Below are 20,669 nucleotides of genomic sequence, written 5' to 3'. Positions count from 1 at the left end.
TGCAGCTCTGAGACGTTGTTCTGCGATGTTTACTGTTGATGAAATGAATGTTGAAGCTTTTCAAAGTTCTCTTGGGAGATTCTATCCTCTGGACCCACAACTGATTGACTGGGAGATTGAAGAGGAGAGGAAGAGATTGAGAACTCTTATCGCCATAAAGGCAGCAAGTGAAGACAAAGACCCAGCTGAAGAGAAAAACCGTTCCTGGTGGACATGGCTTACAGTGACGACAACAACTGTTGCTTTTGCAGTAGGTGTGGTAGGTGGTAGGTGGTGGTGTCGGTTATTTCTGTTTCTACGAAGGAGAATCCCCAGGAGAATCTTGGGGCTGACTTTTGGTGTCACCCGCCGCTTTTTGTCCCATGATCGGGAGGCAGTCTGAGCAATGTTCAGCCTAGCTTAGCCTGGCCTAACCTATCTCATAACCCCGGAGAATTGTTGGGACACCAGAGATGACCAGCGGTTGTCGTTATACAGTATGATGTGTCTTGGATATTCAACCTGGTCCCTTGATCGATCGATCAAGGGGCCACATTGTGTGCCACCTATTCATTCTTTCATTTTCTGCCACTTTATCCACCGTAGTGGGTCACGGGGAGCTGGAGCCTATCTCAGCTGGAATAGGATATGAGGCAGGAAACAATCAATCAATCAATATATGTAGCGCTTAACCACATCTACAGACATTTTGAAGCAATTTACGGACAAACCCAACAGAAACCAATATCTCATATCTCGCCCCTAGCCAGCTAGGATAGGCTGTAGCAGGACCCCTGTCCAGCATTTAAAAAAGATTCAAACTGATTGTGCTGGAAAATTAACCAAATTGTTGGGGCTATGAAACCGCAGAGAACAGGGACATCTGGTGGTGAACTGAAGTACATCATCTGCTGCAACCAACCCCCTTGTCCTTGTGATACTTCAATGTGTGCACAATAAAAGGACTACAACAAAACAAGTTGTGTTAATTGATATGAGAAGTGCTTACACCGAGAGGGGGTGTGCTTGTCAAACATATCCATGGTGGTGTCAGCAAGCTCACCACCCAGGAACTCATTGTTATCAATCAATCAACTTTTATTTATATAGCGCTTAATCACATCTGAAGATATTTCAAAGCGTTTTACCGATAGAAAGCCAACAATGCCCTCCAGAGCAAGCATAAGTGACGGTGGCCGGGACAAAACTCTTCATTGAGGAAGAAACTCTGGGCAGGACCCAGACTCTGGAGGGCGAATAGGCAAGTTTACAGAGAAACACACATGTAAGTCATTTCTGTATTTATGAACTTATTTTTTATTGATAGATTATGTGTGATCAAATTAGTGGTCAAATGTGTCAAATGTGTGATTAAGCCTACTTTGTTGTTAGCTAACAGCAATATACTTAGGTAGGTAACACATGTTAGCTAACATGTAGCCAACAGTATTGTCCACTTTTCCATCACTGCCACAACAACATCTGGGACCATTGGTACGTCATTCATCATGACACAATGGACTTCACTGGGGCTTTGTGGTGCAACTCAAAGCACATGAACACAACAGTCACCTCTCCCATTCAGAAGCCCCAGTGGCCTAATGGATAAGGCACTGGCCTCCTAAGCCAGGGATTGTGGGTTCAATTCCCATCTGGGGTGATCAACAGCAGAGTGGCGCAGCGGAAGCGTGCTGGGCCCATAACCCAGAGGTCGATGGATTGAAACCATCCTCTGCTAAGCACCTTTTAGAGGTCTTGTGTATCTCCTCTTTCCTTTGTAAAGAATAAAATGATCCTTCTGACCATCATAAATGGTCAAAACAGGAAGTTGACCTTGCCGGTGTTCCCCAAATGAATATAAAGATCATATTAACCTGCCTCAGCAGACAGACGGTGTTTATTAGAGCAGAAACCAGCATTTTCAACCTTTCCCATTTTGCCTGTTGCCCTCTAGACACAGCTATTCTTTTTGTGGCAGATACTTCAACAGTTACACGTTCCATCATGTTGTAAACAGATATAAACATGCTCTTTAACCCTCAGACGCACAGGTGGGGTCATCCATGACCTCAGGGGTTAATTTTTTTCCCAAAAGCTTCTAAATGAAAAGTTATTCATAATCCAGGTATTCTTTATAAAACATGTTTGTGACAAGAGACCATTTGCTTTTTTAGACAGGAACCAACGCAGTCACAGACTGCAACATCCCGCCACACCCCTGAATTCAAAATTTCACCTCGACCTATTTGCATAGGTCAAAGATCAAAGCTAGTGCTTTTCATAGATCAAAGCATTAGCTTTGATCTACGGTCTCACTCCCACTGGCTTTCTCCCTCTATCTTATCAGGTTCCTGAGTGTAAAAAAGTGGAAATTTGACCTTGAACGAGTTTTCTCAAGGTCAAGGCCATCCTGTCATTTTCATCCCCTTTGTTGCCCGTGTAATGTGCTTTTTGGTTCATCTTTCCATCTGCAACGATTGCAAATATATTACTAACTAAAAGACGGACAGATGGACGGACGAACACACAAACACTGACAATTACAATACATCAACGCTTTGAAGCGAGTTGTAAAAAATGTAATCAATTTCAAAAAATTGCAGTTTTTGTATGACTGCCCCACTTTTCCACGAATGGAGTCAAATATCTCCCTAATAGTTCTTATGGAATCTTGTATGAATCTTTAATTCTTAGCAACTTTTACTGTCCCACGTCCACATCTGATGTCATCTGTCACTTCTGATGCACCTGTCTGACCAACACACCTGGTGTCAGCACCCAGAGGCTCATTGTTACAGAGCAACACACATGTAAGTCATTTCTCTATTTGTGAACTCATTTTTTATTGATAGATTATAATGTGTGATCAGATTAATGGTCAGATGTGTGAAATGTCAGATTAGCCTACGTTTTTGTTAGTTAACAGCAAAATACTTAGGTAGGTAACACGTGTTAGCTAACAGTAGCCAACAGTATTGTTGGCGACAGCAATGAACCACTTTTTCCTGCTATGACAGTGTTCAAGCAGACATTCAGTCACAGGTCCATCGTGTTCTTCTCTTTCTCTTGTCCACTTTTCCATCACTGCCACAACAACATCTGGGACCATTGGTACGTCATTCATCATGACACAATGGACTTCACTGGTGCTTTGTGGTGCAACTCAAAGCACATGGACACAACAGTCTCCTCTCCCATTCAGAAGCCCCAGTGGCATAATGGATAAGGCACTGGCCTTCTAAGCCAGGGATTGTGGGTTCGAGTCCCATCTGGGGTGATCAACAGCAGAGTGGCGCAGCGGAAGCGTGCTGGGCCCATAACCCAGAGGTCGATGGATCGAAACCATCCTCTGCTATCCACCTTTTGGAGGTGTTGTGTATCTCCTCTTTCCTTTGTAAAGAATAAAATGATCCTGCTGCATCATAGACGATCAAAACAGGAAGATGACCTTGCCGCTGTTCCTCTCATGAATATAAAGATCATATTAACCTCCCTCAGCAGACAGACGGTGTTTATTCAAGCACTAACCAGCATTTTCAACCTTTCTATTTTTGCCTGTTGCCCTCTAGACACAGCTATTCTTTTTGTGGCAGATATTTCAACAGTTACACATTCCATCATGTTGTCAACAGATATAAACATGCTCTTTAACCCTCAGACGCACAGGTGGGGTCATCCATGACCTCAGGGGTTAATTTTTTTCCCAAAAGCTTCTAAATGGAAAGTTATTCATAATCCAGGTATTCTTTATAAAACATGTTTGTGACAAGAGGCCATTTGCTTTTTTAGACAGGAACCAACGCAGTCACAGACTGCAACATCCCGCCACACCCCTGAATTCAAAATTTCACCTCGACCTATTTGCATAGGTCAAAGATCAAAACTAGTGCTTTTCATAGATCAAAGCATTAGCTTTGATCTACGGTCTCACTCACACTGGCTTTCTCCCTCTATCTTATCAGGTTCCTGAGTGTAAAAAAGTGGAAATTTGACCTTGAACGAGTTTTCTCAAGGTCAAGGCCATCCTGTCATTTTCATCCCCTTTGTTGCCCGTGTAATGTGCTTTTTGGTTCATCTTTCCATCTGCAACGATTGCAAAGATATTACTAACTAAAAGACGGACAGATGGACGGACGAACACACAAACACTGACAATTACAATACATCAACGCTTTGAAGCGAGTTGTAAAAAATGTAATCAATTTCAAAAAATTGCAGTTTTTGTATGACTGCCCCACTTTTCCACGAATGGAGTCAAATATCTCCCTAATAGTTCTTATGGAATCTTGTATGAATCTTTAATTCTTAGCAACTTTTACTGTCCCACGTCCACATCTGATGTCATCTGTCACTTCTGATGCACCTGTCTGACCAACACACCTGGTGTCAGCACCCAGAGGCTCATTGTTACAGAGCAACACACACGTAAGTCATTTCTCTATTTGTGAACTTATTGTCTATTGATAGATTATAATGTGTGATCAGATTAATGGTCAGATGTGTGAAATGTCAGATTAGCCTACGTTCTTGTTAGTTAACAGCAAAATACTTAGGTAGGTAACACGTGTTAGCTAACAGTAGCCAACAGTATTGTTGGCGACAGTAATGAACCACTTTTTCCTGCTATGACAGTGTTCAAGCAGACATTCAGTCACAGGTCCATCGTGTTCTTCTCTTTCTCTTGTCCACTTTTCCATCACTGCCACAACAACATCTGGGACCATTGGTACGTCATTCATCATGACACAATGGACTTCACTGGTGCTTTGTGGTGCAACTCAAAGCACATGGACACAACAGTCACCTCTCCCATTCAGAAGCCCCAGTGGCCTAATGGATAAGGCACTGGCCTCCTAAGCCAGAGATTGTGGGTTCGAGTCCCGTCTGGGGTGATCAACAGCAGAGTGGCGCAGCGGAAGCGTGCTGGGCCCATAACCCAGAGGTCGATGGATGGAAACTATCCTCCTTTTGGAGGTCTTGTGTATCTCCTCTTTCCTTTGTAAAGAATAAAATGATCCTTCTGACCATCATAGATGGTCAAAACAGGAAGTTGACCTTGCCATTGTTCCCCAAATGAATATAATGATCATATTAACCTCCCTCAGCAGACAGACGGTGTTTATTCAAGCACTAACCAGCATTTTCAACCTTTCTATTTTTGCCTGTTGCCCTCTAGACACAGCTATTCTTTTTGTGGCAGATATTTCAACAGTTACACGTTCCATCATGTTGTCAACAGATATAAACATGCTCTTTAACCCTCTGATGCCCAGATGGGGTCATCCATGACCCCCGGGGATTGTTTATTTTCCAAAAGCTTCTAAATGAAAAGTTATTCATAATCCAGGTATTCTTTATAAAATATGTTTGTGACAAGAGGCCATTTGCTTTTTTAGACAAGAACCAACGCAGTGACAGACTGCAACATCCCGCGACACCCCTGAATTCAAAATTTTACCTTGACCTATTTGCATAGGTCAAAGATCAAAGCTAGTGATTTTCATAGATCAAAGCATTAGCTTTGATTTGTTCTTATGGAATCTTGTATGAATCTTTAATTCTTAGCAAATTGTACTGTCCCACTTCCACATCTGATGTCATCTTTCACCTCTGATGCACCTGTCCGACCAACACACCTGGTGTCAGCACCCAGAGGCTCATTGTTACAGAGCAACACACATGTAAGTCATTTCTCTATTTGTGAACTCATTTTTTATTGATAGATTATAATGTGTGATCAGATTAATGGTCAGATGTGTGAAATGTCAGATTAGCCTACGTTTTTGTTAGTTAACAGCAAAATACTTAGGTAGGTAACACATGTTAGCTAACAGTAGCCAACAGTATTGTTGGCGACAGTAATGAACCACTTTTTCCTGCTATGACAGTGTTCAAGCAGACATTCAGTCACAGGTCCATCGTGTTCTTCTCTTTCTCTTGTCCACTTTTCCATCACTGCCACAACAACATCTGGGACCATTGGTACGTCATTCATCATGACACAATGGACTTCACTGGTGCTTTGTGGTGCAACTCAAAGCACATGGACACAACAGTCACCTCTCCCATTCAGAAGCCCCAGTGGCCTAATGGATAAGGCACTGGCCTCCTAAGCCAGGGATTGTGGGTTCGAGTCCCGTCTGGGGTGATCAACAGCAGAGTGGCGCAGCGGAAGCGTGCTGGGCCCATAACCCAGAGGTCGATGGATCGAAACCATCCTCTGCTATCCACCTTTTGGAGGTCTCGTGTATCTCCTCTTTCGTTTGTAAAGAATAAAATGATCCGACCCCCCCGTCATCCAATCTTAAAGTCTTCATGACTCAGACCACTGAGTATCAATCTTCTTCTTTTCCTTTCGGCTTTTCCCTTCAGGGGTCGCCACAGCGAATCAATTGCCTCCATCTAGCCCTGTCCTTGGAATCCTCTTCTGTCACACCAACTACCTTCATGTCCTCTTTCACTACATCCATAAACCTCCTCTTTGGTCTTCCTCTAGGCCTCCTGCTTGGCAGTTCAAAACTCAGCATCCTTCTACCAATATATTCACTATCTCTCCTCTGGACATGTCCAAACCATCTCAGTCTGGCCTCTCTGACTTTATCTCCAGAACCTCTAACATGTGCTGTCCCTCTGATGTACTCATTCCTGATCCTATCCATCCTGGTCACTCCCAGAGAGAACCTCAGCATCTTCATCTCTGCTACCTCCAGCTCTGTCTCCTGTCTTTTCTTCAGTGACACTGTCTCTAGACCAAACAACATCGCTGGTCTCACCACAGTTTTGTACACCTTTCCTTTCATTTTAGCTGAAACTCTTCTATTACTCATCACACCTGACACTTTCCTCCACCCGTTCCATCCTGCCTGGACACGCTTCTTCACCTCTTTTCCACACTCTCCATTGCTCTGGACTGTTGAGCCTAAGTACTTAAAATCCTCCACCTTCTTGATCTCTTCTCCCTGTAGCCTCACTCTTCCACTTGGGTACCTCTCATTCACACACATGTACTCTGTCTTACTGCGGCTAACCTTCATTCCTCTCCTTTCCAGGACAAACCTCCACCTCTCTAGCTTCTCCTCCACCTGTTCCCTGCTCTCACTGCAGATCACAATGTCATCTGCAAACATCATAGTCCATGGAGATTCCTGTCTAACCTCGTCTGTCAGCCTGTCCATCACCATAGCGAACAAGAAGGGGCTCAGAGCTGATCCCTGATGCAGTCCCACCTCCACCTTGAACTCCTCTGTCACACCTACACACACCACTGTCACCACTGTCTTACAGTCCTCATACATGTCCTGCACTGCTCTAACATACTTCTCTGCCACTCCAGACTTCCTCATACAATACCACAGTTCCTCTCTGGGCACCCTGTCATCAGCTTTCTCCAGATCTACAAAAACACAATGCAGCTCCCTCTGGCCTTCTCTGTACTTCTCTATCAACATCCTCAAAGCAAATACTGCATCTGTAGTACTCTGTTTTGGCATGAAACCATACTGCTGCTCACAAATGTTCACTTCTGCCCTTAGTCTAGCTTCCACTACTCTCTCCCATAACTTCATTGTATGGCTCATCAGCTTTATTCCTCTGTAGTTGCCACAACTCTGCACATCTCCCTTGTTCTTAACAATGGGCACCAGCACACTTCTCCTCCATTCCTCAGGCATCTTCTCACTATCTAAGATCCTGTTGAACAACCCAGTCAGAAACTCTACTGCCACCTCTCCTAGACACTTCCAAACCTCCACAGGTATATCATCAGGACCGACTGCCTTTCCACTCTTCATCCTCTTCAATGCCCTCCTCACTTCATCCTGACTAAACTTTGCTACATCCTGGTCCACAACAGTCACCTCTTCTAGTCTTTGTTCTCTCTCATTTTCCACGTTCATCAACTCTTCAAAGTACTCTTTCCATCTTCCCATCACACTACTGGCACCTGTCAATAGACTTCCATCCCTATCCTTAATCACCCTAACCTGCTGCACGTCCTTCCCATCTCTATCTCTCTGTCTTGCCAACCGGTATAGATCAGTCTCTCCCTCCTTACTGTCCAACCTAGCATACCAGTCATCATAAGCTTCTTGTTTGGCCTTTGCTACCTCTACCTTCACCTTACGCTGCATCTCCCTGTACTCCTGTCTACTCTCCTCAGTCCTCTCAGTGTCCCACTTCTTCTTAGCTAACCTCTTTCTCTGTATACACTCCTGTAACTCCTCATTCCACCACCAAGTCTCCTTATCTACTTTCCCTCCAGATGACACACCAAGTACTCTCCTACCTGTCTCCCTGATCACATTAGCTGTAGTTGTCCAGTCATCTGGAAGCACCTCCTGACCACCCAGAGCCTGTCTTAACTCCTTCCTAAAAGTCATGCAACACTCTTCCTTTTTCAGCTTCCACCATTTCATCTTCTGCTCTGTCTTTGTCCTCTTCATCTTCCTCACCACCAGAGTCATCCTACACACCACCATCCTATGCTGTTTGGCTACACACTCACCTACCACTACTTTACAGTCACTGATCTCCTTCAGGTTACACCGTCTACACCAGATGTAGTCTACCTGTGTGCTCCTACCTCCACTCTTATAGGTCACCCTATGTTCCTGCATCTTCTGGAAGAAAGTATTCACTACAGCCATTTCCATTCTTTTTGCAAAGTCAACTACCATCTGTCCTTCTGCGTTCCTCTCCTGGATACCAAACCTGCCCATCACCTCCTCATCACCTCTGTTTCCTGCACCAACATGTCCATTGAAGTCTGCTCCAATGACAACTCTCTCACTTCTAGGCATGCTCTGCATCACTTCATCAAAGTCCGACCAGAATTTCTCCTTCTCCTCCAGCTCACATCCTACCTGTGGAGCATACCCACTAACAACATTGAACATCACACCTTCTATTTCTAGCTTCAGACTCATCACTCTATCCGACACTCTTTTTACCTCCAGGACATTCCTAACAAACTCCTCCTTCAAGATAACTCCTACTCCATTTCTCTTCCCATCTATACCATGATAGTCATCAGAAATACACGCCTGTGTGAACACACATTTATAAAGCACTAGTTTTATTCATATACCTATTTATTTATTTATTCCTCTCATACATGTCATTACAACAGTCTCCACCACCTTCATCTCATTCACAACATCAACAACATCCAGAAAAAACCCCCCGGGGCTGATGGGTAGAAGCCGTCTGGCGTGTGCAGTCCCCGCCCCCAGAATTCAATTCATTTATCAAAATATGTCTTCAACCAGTTCAAACAGTGAATCTTGACACCCATTGTGTCACATTGTTGTTTCAACTGTCCGTTCCCTTATCAGTGGAGTCAGAACATCTTACATCCAATTTTCTGCAATTCTAGATATTAGCCTTCGTCCCAGATATAACCTAGAGCATAACCATCTTTACATTCTTCCTGTTAACATCATAGACGGTCAAAAGAGGAAGATGACCTTGCCGGTGTTCCCCACATGAATATAAAGATCATATTAACCTCCCTCAGCAGACAAACGGTGTTTATTCAAGCACTAACCAGCATTTTCCACCTTTCTATTTTTGCCTGTTGCCCTCTAGACACAGCTATTCTTTTTGTGGCAGATACTTCAACAGTTACACGTTCCATCATGTTGTCAACAGATATAAACATGCTCTTTAACCCTCAGATGAACAGGTGGGGTCATCCATGACCTCAGGGGTTAATTTTTTTTCCAAAAGCTTCTAAATGAAAAGTTATTCATATTCCAGGTATTCTTTATAAAACATGTTTGTGACAAGAGGCCATTTGCTTTTTTAGACAAGAACCAACGCAGTCACAGACCGCAAAATCCCGCGACACCCCTGAATTCAAAATTTTACCTTGACCTATTTGCATAGGTCAAGATCAAAGCTAGTGCTTTTCATAGATCAAAGCACTAGCTCTGATTTGTTCTTATGGAATCTTGTATGAATCTTTAATTCTTGGCAACCTTTACTGTCCCACGTCCACATCTGATGTCATCTGTCACTTCTGATGCACCTGTCCGACCAACACACCTGGTGTCAGCACCCAGAGGCTCATTGTTACAGAGCAACACACATGTAAGTCATTTCTCTATTTGTGAACTCATTTTTTATTGATAGATTATAATGTGTGATCAGATTAATGGTCAGATGTGTGAAATGTCAGATTAGCCTACGTTTTTGTTAGTTAACAGCAAAATACTTAGGTAGGTAACACATGTTAGCTAACAGTAGCCAACAGTATTGTTGGCGACAGTAATGAACCACTTTTTCCTGCTATGACAGTGTTCAAGCAGACATTCAGTCACAGGTTCATCGTGTTCTTCTCTTTCTCTTGTCCACTTTTCCATCACTGCCACAACAACATCTGGGACCATTGGTACGTCATTCATCATGACACAATGGACTTCACTGGTGCTTTGTGGTGCAACTCAAAGCACATGGACACAACAGTCACCTCTCCCATTCAGAAGCCCCAGTGGCCTAATGGATAAGGCACTGGCCTCCTAAGCCAGGGATTGTGGGTTCGAGTCCCGTCTGGGGTGATCAACAGCAGAGTGGCGCAGCGGAAGCGTGCTGGGCCCATAACCCAGAGGTCGATGGATCGAAACCATCCTCTGCTATCCACCTTTTGGAGGTCTCGTGTATCTCCTCTTTCGTTTGTAAAGAATAAAATGATCCGACCCCCCCGTCATCCAATCTTAAAGTCTTCATGACTCAGACCACTGAGTATCAATCTTCTTCTTTTCCTTTCGGCTTTTCCCTTCAGGGGTCGCCACAGCGAATCAATTGCCTCCATCTAGCCCTGTCCTTGGAATCCTCTTCTGTCACACCAACTACCTTCATGTCCTCTTTCACTACATCCATAAACCTCCTCTTTGGTCTTCCTCTAGGCCTCCTGCTTGGCAGTTCAAAACTCAGCATCCTTCTACCAATATATTCACTATCTCTCCTCTGGACATGTCCAAACCATCTCAGTCTGGCCTCTCTGACTTTATCTCCAGAACCTCTAACATGTGCTGTCCCTCTGATGTACTCATTCCTGATCCTATCCATCCTGGTCACTCCCAGAGAGAACCTCAGCATCTTCATCTCTGCTACCTCCAGCTCTGTCTCCTGTCTTTTCTTCAGTGACACTGTCTCTAGACCAAACAACATCGCTGGTCTCACCACAGTTTTGTACACCTTTCCTTTCATTTTAGCTGAAACTCTTCTATTACTCATCACACCTGACACTTTCCTCCACCCGTTCCATCCTGCCTGGACACGCTTCTTCACCTCTTTTCCACACTCTCCATTGCTCTGGACTGTTGAGCCTAAGTACTTAAAATCCTCCACCTTCTTGATCTCTTCTCCCTGTAGCCTCACTCTTCCACTTGGGTACCTCTCATTCACACACATGTACTCTGTCTTACTGCGGCTAACCTTCATTCCTCTCCTTTCCAGGACAAACCTCCACCTCTCTAGCTTCTCCTCCACCTGTTCCCTGCTCTCACTGCAGATCACAATGTCATCTGCAAACATCATAGTCCATGGAGATTCCTGTCTAACCTCGTCTGTCAGCCTGTCCATCACCATAGCGAACAAGAAGGGGCTCAGAGCTGATCCCTGATGCAGTCCCACCTCCACCTTGAACTCCTCTGTCACACCTACACACACCACTGTCACCACTGTCTTACAGTCCTCATACATGTCCTGCACTGCTCTAACATACTTCTCTGCCACTCCAGACTTCCTCATACAATACCACAGTTCCTCTCTGGGCACCCTGTCATCAGCTTTCTCCAGATCTACAAAAACACAATGCAGCTCCCTCTGGCCTTCTCTGTACTTCTCTATCAACATCCTCAAAGCAAATACTGCATCTGTAGTACTCTGTTTTGGCATGAAACCATACTGCTGCTCACAAATGTTCACTTCTGCCCTTAGTCTAGCTTCCACTACTCTCTCCCATAACTTCATTGTATGGCTCATCAGCTTTATTCCTCTGTAGTTGCCACAACTCTGCACATCTCCCTTGTTCTTAACAATGGGCACCAGCACACTTCTCCTCCATTCCTCAGGCATCTTCTCACTATCTAAGATCCTGTTGAACAACCCAGTCAGAAACTCTACTGCCACCTCTCCTAGACACTTCCAAACCTCCACAGGTATATCATCAGGACCGTCTGCCTTTCCACTCTTCATCCTCTTCAGTGCCCTCCTCACTTCATCCTGACTAATCTTTGCTACATCCTGGTCCACAACAGTCACCTCTTCTAGTCTTTGTTCTCTCTCATTTTCCACGTTCATCAACTCTTCAAAGTACTCTTTCCATCTTCCCATCACACTACTGGCACCTGTCAATAGACTTCCATCCCTATCCTTAATCACCCTAACCTGCTGCACGTCCTTCCCATCTCTATCTCTCTGTCTTGCCAACCGGTATAGATCAGTCTCTCCCTCCTTACTGTCCAACCTAGCATACCAGTCATCATAAGCTTCTTGTTTGGCCTTTGCTACCTCTACCTTCACCTTACGCTGCATCTCCCTGTACTCCTGTCTACTCTCCTCAGTCCTCTCAGTGTCCCACTTCTTCTTAGCTAACCTCTTTCTCTGTATACACTCCTGTAACTCCTCATTCCACCACCAAGTCTCCTTATCTACTTTCCCTCCAGATGACACACCAAGTACTCTCCTACCTGTCTCCCTGATCACATTAGCTGTAGTTGTCCAGTCATCTGGAAGCACCTCCTGACCACCCAGAGCCTGTCTTAACTCCTTCCTAAAAGTCATGCAACACTCTTCCTTTTTCAGCTTCCACCATTTCATCTTCTGCTCTGTCTTTGTCCTCTTCATCTTCCTCACCACCAGAGTCATCCTACACACCACCATCCTATGCTGTTTGGCTACACACTCACCTACCACTACTTTACAGTCACTGATCTCCTTCAGGTTACACCGTCTACACCAGATGTAGTCTACCTGTGTGCTCCTACCTCCACTCTTATAGGTCACCCTATGTTCCTGCATCTTCTGGAAGAAAGTATTCACTACAGCCATTTCCATTCTTTTTGCAAAGTCAACTACCATCTGTCCTTCTGCGTTCCTCTCCTGGATACCAAACCTGCCCATCACCTCCTCATCACCTCTGTTTCCTGCACCAACATGTCCATTGAAGTCTGCTCCAATGACAACTCTCTCACTTCTAGGCATGCTCTGCATCACTTCATCAAAGTCCGACCAGAATTTCTCCTTCTCCTCCAGCTCACATCCTACCTGTGGAGCATACCCACTAACAACATTGAACATCACACCTTCTATTTCTAGCTTCAGACTCATCACTCTATCCGACACTCTTTTTACCTCCAGGACATTCCTAAAAAACTCCTCCTTCAAGATAACTCCTACTCCATTTCTCTTCCCATCTATACCATGATAGTCATCAGAAATACACGCCTGTGTGAACACACATTTATAAAGCACTAGTTTTATTCATATACCTATTTATTTATTTATTCCTCTCATACATGTCATTACAACAGTCTCCACCACCTTCATCTCATTCACAACATCAACAACATCCAGAAAAAACCCCCCGGGGCTGATGGGTAGAAGCCGTCTGGCGTGTGCAGTCCCCGCCCCCAGAATTCAATTCATTTATCAAAATATGTCTTCAACCAGTTCAAACAGTGAATCTTGACACCCATTGTGTCACATTGTTGTTTCAACTGTCCGTTCCCTTATCAGTGGAGTCAGAACATCTTACATCCAATTTTCTGCAATTCTAGATATTAGCCTTCGTCCCAGATATAACCTAGAGCATAACCATCTTTACATTCTTCCTGTTAACATCATAGACGGTCAAAAGAGGAAGATGACCTTGCCGGTGTTCCCCACATGAATATAAAGATCATATTAACCTCCCTCAGCAGACAAACGGTGTTTATTCAAGCACTAACCAGCATTTTCCACCTTTCTATTTTTGCCTGTTGCCCTCTAGACACAGCTATTCTTTTTGTGGCAGATACTTCAACAGTTACACGTTCCATCATGTTGTCAACAGATATAAACATGCTCTTTAACCCTCAGATGAACAGGTGGGGTCATCCATGACCTCAGGGGTTAATTTTTTTTCCAAAAGCTTCTAAATGAAAAGTTATTCATATTCCAGGTATTCTTTATAAAACATGTTTGTGACAAGAGGCCATTTGCTTTTTTAGACAAGAACCAACGCAGTCACAGACCGCAAAATCCCGCGACACCCCTGAATTCAAAATTTTACCTTGACCTATTTGCATAGGTCAAGATCAAAGCTAGTGCTTTTCATAGATCAAAGCACTAGCTCTGATTTGTTCTTATGGAATCTTGTATGAATCTTTAATTCTTGGCAACCTTTACTGTCCCACGTCCACATCTGATGTCATCTGTCACTTCTGACGCACCTGTCTGACCAACACACCTGGTGTCAGCACCCAGAGGCTCATTGTTACAGAGCAACACACATGTAAGTCATTTCTCTATTTGTGAACTCATTTTTTATTGATAGATTATAATGTGTGATCAGATTAATGGTCAGATGTGTGAAATGTCAGATTAGCCTACGTTTTTGTTAGTTAACAGCAAAATACTTAGGTAGGTAACACATGTTAGCTAACAGTAGCCAACAGTATTGTTGGCGACAGTAATGAACCACTTTTTCCTGCTATGACAGTGTTCAAGCAGACATTCAGTCACAGGTTCATCGTGTTCTTCTCTTTCTCTTGTCCACTTTTCCATCACTGCCACAACAACATCTGGGACCATTGGTACGTCATTCATCATGACACAATGGACTTCACTGGTGCTTTGTGGTGCAACTCAAAGCACATGGACACAACAGTCACCTCTCCCATTCAGAAGCCCCAGTGGCCTAATGGATAAGGCACTGGCCTCCTAAGCCAGGGATTGTGGGTTCGAGTCCCGTCTGGGGTGATCAACAGCAGAGTGGCGCAGCGGAAGCGTGCTGGGCCCATAACCCAGAGGTCGATGGATCGAAACCATCCTCTGCTATCCACCTTTTGGAGGTCTCGTGTATCTCCTCTTTCGTTTGTAAAGAATAAAATGATCCGACCCCCCCGTCATCCAATCTTAAAGTCTTCATGACTCAGACCACTGAGTATCAATCTTCTTCTTTTCCTTTCGGCTTTTCCCTTCAGGGGTCGCCACAGCGAATCAATTGCCTCCATCTAGCCCTGTCCTTGGAATCCTCTTCTGTCACACCAACTACCTTCATGTCCTCTTTCACTACATCCATAAACCTCCTCTTTGGTCTTCCTCTAGGCCTCCTGCTTGGCAGTTCAAAACTCAGCATCCTTCTACCAATATATTCACTATCTCTCCTCTGGACATGTCCAAACCATCTCAGTCTGGCCTCTCTGACTTTATCTCCAGAACCTCTAACATGTGCTGTCCCTCTGATGTACTCATTCCTGATCCTATCCATCCTGGTCACTCCCAGAGAGAACCTCAGCATCTTCATCTCTGCTACCTCCAGCTCTGTCTCCTGTCTTTTCTTCAGTGACACTGTCTCTAGACCAAACAACATCGCTGGTCTCACCACAGTTTTGTACACCTTTCCTTTCATTTTAGCTGATACTCTTCTATCACACATCACACCTGACACTTTCCTCCACCCGTTCCATCCTGCCTGGACACGCTTCTTCACCTCTTTTCCACACTCTCCATTGCTCTGGACTGTTGAGCCTAAGTACTTAAAATCCTCCACCTTCTTGATCTCTTCTCCCTGTAGCCTCACTCTTCCACTTGGGTACCTCTCATTCACACACATGTACTCTGTCTTACTGCGGCTAACCTTCATTCCTCTCCTTTCCAGGACAAACCTCCACCTCTCTAGCTTCTCCTCCACCTGTTCCCTGCTCTCACTGCAGATCACAATGTCATCTGCAAACATCATAGTCCATGGAGATTCCTGTCTAACCTCGTCTGTCAGCCTGTCCATCACCATAGCGAACAAGAAGGGGCTCAGAGCTGATCCCTGATGCAGTCCCACCTCCACCTTGAACTCCTCTGTCACACCTACACACACCACTGTCACCACTGTCTTACAGTCCTCATACATGTCCTGCACTGCTCTAACATACTTCTCTGCCACTCCAGACTTCCTCATACAATACCACAGTTCCTCTCTGGGCACCCTGTCATCAGCTTTCTCCAGATCTACAAAAACACAATGCAGCTCCCTCTGGCCTTCTCTGTACTTCTCTATCAACATCCTCAAAGCAAATACTGCATCTGTAGTACTCTGTTTTGGCATGAAACCATACTGCTGCTCACAAATGTTCACTTCTGCCCTTAGTCTAGCTTCCACTACTCTCTCCCATAACTTCATTGTATGGCTCATCAGCTTTATTCCTCTGTAGTTGCCACAACTCTGCACATCTCCCTTGTTCTTAACAATGGGCACCAGCACACTTCTCCTCCATTCCTCAGGCATCTTCTCACTATCTAAGATCCTGTTGAACAACCCAGTCAGAAACTCTACTGCCACCTCTCCTAGACACTTCCAAACCTCCACAGGTATATCATCAGGACCGACTGCCTTTCCACTCTTCATCCTCTTCAATGCCCTCCTCACTTCATCCTGACTAAACTTTGCTACATCCTGGTCCACAACAGTCACCTCTTCTAGTCTTTGTTCTCTCTCATTTTCCACGTTCATCAACTCTTCAAAGTACTCTTTCCATCTTCCCATCACACTACTGGCACCTGTCAATAGACTTCCATCCCTATCCTTAATCACCCTAACCTGCTGCACGTCCTTCCCATCTCTATCTCTCTGTCTTGCCAACCGGTATAGATCAGTCTCTCCCTCCTTACTGTCCAACCTAGCATACCAGTCATCATAAGCTTCTTGTTTGGCCTTTGCTACCTCTACCTTCACCTTACGCTGCATCTCCCTGTACTCCTGTCTACTCTCCTCAGTCCTCTCAGTGTCCCACTTCTTCTTAGCTAACCTCTTTCTCTGTATACACTCCTGTAACTCCTCATTCCACCACCAAGTCTCCTTATCTACTTTCCCTCCAGATGACACACCAAGTACTCTCCTACCTGTCTCCCTGATCACATTAGCTGTAGTTGTCCAGTCATCTGGAAGCACCTCCTGACCACCCAGAGCCTGTCTTAACTCCTTCCTAAAAGTCATGCAACACTCTTCCTTTTTCAGCTTCCACCATTTCATCTTCTGCTCTGTCTTTGTCCTCTTCATCTTCCTCACCACCAGAGTCATCCTACACACCACCATCCTATGCTGTTTGGCTACACACTCACCTACCACTACTTTACAGTCACTGATCTCCTTCAGGTTACACCGTCTACACCAGATGTAGTCTACCTGTGTGCTCCTACCTCCACTCTTATAGGTCACCCTATGTTCCTGCATCTTCTGGAAGAAAGTATTCACTACAGCCATTTCCATTCTTTTTGCAAAGTCAACTACCATCTGTCCTTCTGCGTTCCTCTCCTGGATACCAAACCTGCCCATCACCTCCTCATCACCTCTGTTTCCTGCACCAACATGTCCATTGAAGTCTGCTCCAATGACAACTCTCTCACTTCTAGGCATGCTCTGCATCACTTCATCAAAGTCCGACCAGAATTTCTCCTTCTCCTCCAGCTCACATCCTACCTGTGGAGCATACCCACTAACAACATTGAACATCACACCTTCTATTTCTAGCTTCAGACTCATCACTCTATCCGACACTCTTTTTACCTCCAGGACATTCCTAACAAACTCCTCCTTCAAGATAACTCCTACTCCATTTCTCTTCCCATCTATACCATGATAGTCATCAGAAATACACGCCTGTGTGAACACACATTTATAAAGCACTAGTTTTATTCATATACCTATTTATTTATTTATTCCTCTCATACATGTCATTACAACAGTCTCCACCACCTTCATCTCATTCACAACATCAACAACATCCAGAAAAAACCCCCCGGGGCTGATGGGTAGAAGCCGTCTGGCGTGTGCAGTCCCCGCCCCCAGAATTCAATTCATTTATCAAAATATGTCTTCAACCAGTTCAAACAGTGAATCTTGACACCCATTGTGTCACATTGTTGTTTCAACTGTCCGTTCCCTTATCAGTGGAGTCAGAACATCTTACATCCAATTTTCTGCAATTCTAGATATTAGCCTTCGTCCCAGATATAACCTAGAGCATAACCATCTTTACATTCTTCCTGTTAACATCATAGACGGTCAAAAGAGGAAGATGACCTTGCCGGTGTTCCCCACATGAATATAAAGATCATATTAACCTCCCTCAGCAGACAAACGGTGTTTATTCAAGCACTAACCAGCATTTTCCACCTTTCTATTTTTGCCTGTTGCCCTCTAGACACAGCTATTCTTTTTGTGGCAGATACTTCAACAGTTACACGTTCCATCATGTTGTCAACAGATATAAACATGCTCTTTAACCCTCAGATGAACAGGTGGGGTCATCCATGACCTCAGGGGTTAATTTTTTTTCCAAAAGCTTCTAAATGAAAAGTTATTCATATTCCAGGTATTCTTTATAAAACATGTTTGTGACAAGAGGCCATTTGCTTTTTTAGACAAGAACCAACGCAGTCACAGACCGCAAAATCCCGCGACACCCCTGAATTCAAAATTTTACCTTGACCTATTTGCATAGGTCAAGATCAAAGCTAGTGCTTTTCATAGATCAAAGCACTAGCTCTGATTTGTTCTTATGGAATCTTGTATGAATCTTTAATTCTTGGCAACCTTTACTGTCCCACGTCCACATCTGATGTCATCTGTCACTTCTGATGCACCTGTCCGACCAACACACCTGGTGTCAGCACCCAGAGGCTCATTGTTACAGAGCAACACACATGTAAGTCATTTCTCTATTTGTGAACTCATTTTTTATTGATAGATTATAATGTGTAATCAGATTAATGGTCAGATGTGTGAAATGTCAGATTAGCCTACGTTTTTGTTAGTTAACAGCAAAATACTTAGGTAGGTAACACGTGTTAGCTAACAGTAGCCAACAGTATTGTTGGCGACAGTAATGAACCACTTTTTCCTGCTATGACAGTGTTCAAGCAGACATTCAGTCACAGGTTCATCGTGTTCTTCTCTTTCTCTTGTCCACTTTTCCATCACTGCCACAACAACATCTGGGACCATTGGTACGTCATTCATCATGACACAATGGACTTCACTGGTGCTTTGTGGTGCAACTCAAAGCACGTGGACACAACAGTCTCCTCTCCCATTCAGAAGCCCCAGTGGCCTAATGGATAAGGCACTGGCTTCCTAAGCCAGGGATTGTGGGTTCGAGTCCCATCTGGGGTGATCAACAGCAGAGTGGCGCAGCGGAAGCGTGCTGGGCCCATAACCCAGAGGTCGATGGATCGAAACCATCCTCTGCTATCCACCTTTTGGAGGTGTTGTGTATCTCCTCTTTCCTTTGTAAAGAATAAAATGATCCTGCTGCATCATAGACGATCAAAACAGGAAGATGACCTTGCCAGTGTTCCCCTCATGAATATAATGATCATATTAACCTCCCTCAGCAGACAGACGGTGTTTATTCAAGCACTAACCAGCATTTTCAACCTTTCTATTTTTGCCTGTTGCCCTCTAGACACAGCTATTCTTTTCGTGGCAGATACTTCAACAGTTACACGTTCCATCATGTTGTCAACAGATATAAACATGCTCTTTAAACCTCAGATGAACAGGTGGGGTCATCCATGACCTCAGGGGTTGTTTATTTTCCAAAAGCTTCTAAATGAAAAGTTATTCATAATCCAGGTATTCTTTATAAAACATGTTTGTGACAAGAGGCCATTTGCTTTTTTAGACAAGAACCAACGCAGTCACAGACCGCAACATCCCGCGACACCCCTGAATTCAAAATTTTACCTTGACTTATTTGTATAGGTCAAACATCAAAGCTAGTGCTTTTCATAGATCAAAGCATTAGCTTTGATCTACGGTCTCACCCTGGCTTTCTCCCTCTATCTTATCAGGTTCCTGAGTGTACAAAAGTGGAAATTTGACCTTGAACGAGTTTTCTCAAGGTCAAGACCATCCTGTCATTTTCATCCCCTTTGTTGCCCGTGTAATGTGCTTTTTGGTTCATCTTTCCATCTGCAACGATTGCAAAGATATTACTAACTAAAAGACGGACAGATGGACGGACGAACACACAAACACTGACAATTACAATACAGAGTTGTAAAAAATGTAATCAATTTCAAAAAATTGCAGTTTTTGTATGACTGCCCCACTTTTCCTCGAGTGGAGTCAAATATCTCCCTAATAGTTCTGATGGAATCTTGTATGAATCTTTAATTCTTGGCAACTTTTACTGTCCCACGTCCACATCTGATGTCATCTGTCACTTCTGATGCACCTGTCTGACCAACACACCTGGTGTCAGCACCCAGAGGTTCATTGTTACAGAGCAACACACATGTAAGTCATTTCTCTATTTGTGAACTCATTTTTTATTGATAGATTATCATGTGTGATCAGATTAATGGTCAGATGTGTGAAATGTCAGATTAGCCTACTTTTTTGTTAGTTAACAGCAAAATAATTAGGTGACACGTGTTAGCTAACAGTAGCTAAAGGTATTGCTGTCTACACTAATCCCTGGTTACCC

General features: G+C 44.1%; 7 non-coding genes across 7 annotated transcripts; all 7 read left to right on the top strand.

Moving 5' to 3' along the window:
* The first annotated feature begins 1,566 nt into the window (after positions 1 to 1,566).
* trnar-ccu (transfer RNA arginine (anticodon CCU)) lies at positions 1,567 to 1,639 on the top strand. The gene has a single exon. It is a non-coding gene; the product is annotated as a tRNA-Arg (tRNA).
* Positions 1,640 to 3,183: 1,544 nt separating this feature from the next.
* trnar-ucu (transfer RNA arginine (anticodon UCU)) lies at positions 3,184 to 3,256 on the top strand. Its single transcript has one exon. It is a non-coding gene; the product is annotated as a tRNA-Arg (tRNA).
* A 1,542-nt stretch (positions 3,257 to 4,798) lies between these two features.
* On the top strand, positions 4,799 to 4,871 carry trnar-ccu (transfer RNA arginine (anticodon CCU)). Its single transcript has one exon. It is a non-coding gene; the product is annotated as a tRNA-Arg (tRNA).
* A 1,183-nt stretch (positions 4,872 to 6,054) lies between these two features.
* Positions 6,055 to 6,127, top strand: trnar-ccu (transfer RNA arginine (anticodon CCU)). The gene has a single exon. It is a non-coding gene; the product is annotated as a tRNA-Arg (tRNA).
* Positions 6,128 to 10,462: 4,335 nt separating this feature from the next.
* On the top strand, positions 10,463 to 10,535 carry trnar-ccu (transfer RNA arginine (anticodon CCU)). Its single transcript has one exon. It is a non-coding gene; the product is annotated as a tRNA-Arg (tRNA).
* A 4,335-nt stretch (positions 10,536 to 14,870) lies between these two features.
* trnar-ccu (transfer RNA arginine (anticodon CCU)) lies at positions 14,871 to 14,943 on the top strand. Its single transcript has one exon. It is a non-coding gene; the product is annotated as a tRNA-Arg (tRNA).
* Positions 14,944 to 19,278: 4,335 nt separating this feature from the next.
* trnar-ccu (transfer RNA arginine (anticodon CCU)) lies at positions 19,279 to 19,351 on the top strand. Its single transcript has one exon. It is a non-coding gene; the product is annotated as a tRNA-Arg (tRNA).
* Positions 19,352 to 20,669: the final 1,318 nt, after the last annotated feature.

This window comes from Antennarius striatus, chromosome 2 (assembly GCF_040054535.1).
Source record: "Antennarius striatus isolate MH-2024 chromosome 2, ASM4005453v1, whole genome shotgun sequence".
Classification (NCBI taxonomy): Eukaryota; Metazoa; Chordata; class Actinopteri; order Lophiiformes; family Antennariidae; genus Antennarius; species Antennarius striatus.
Note: the sequence above shows the minus strand (reverse complement) of the source record. Positions and strands in the feature narration are given on the sequence as shown.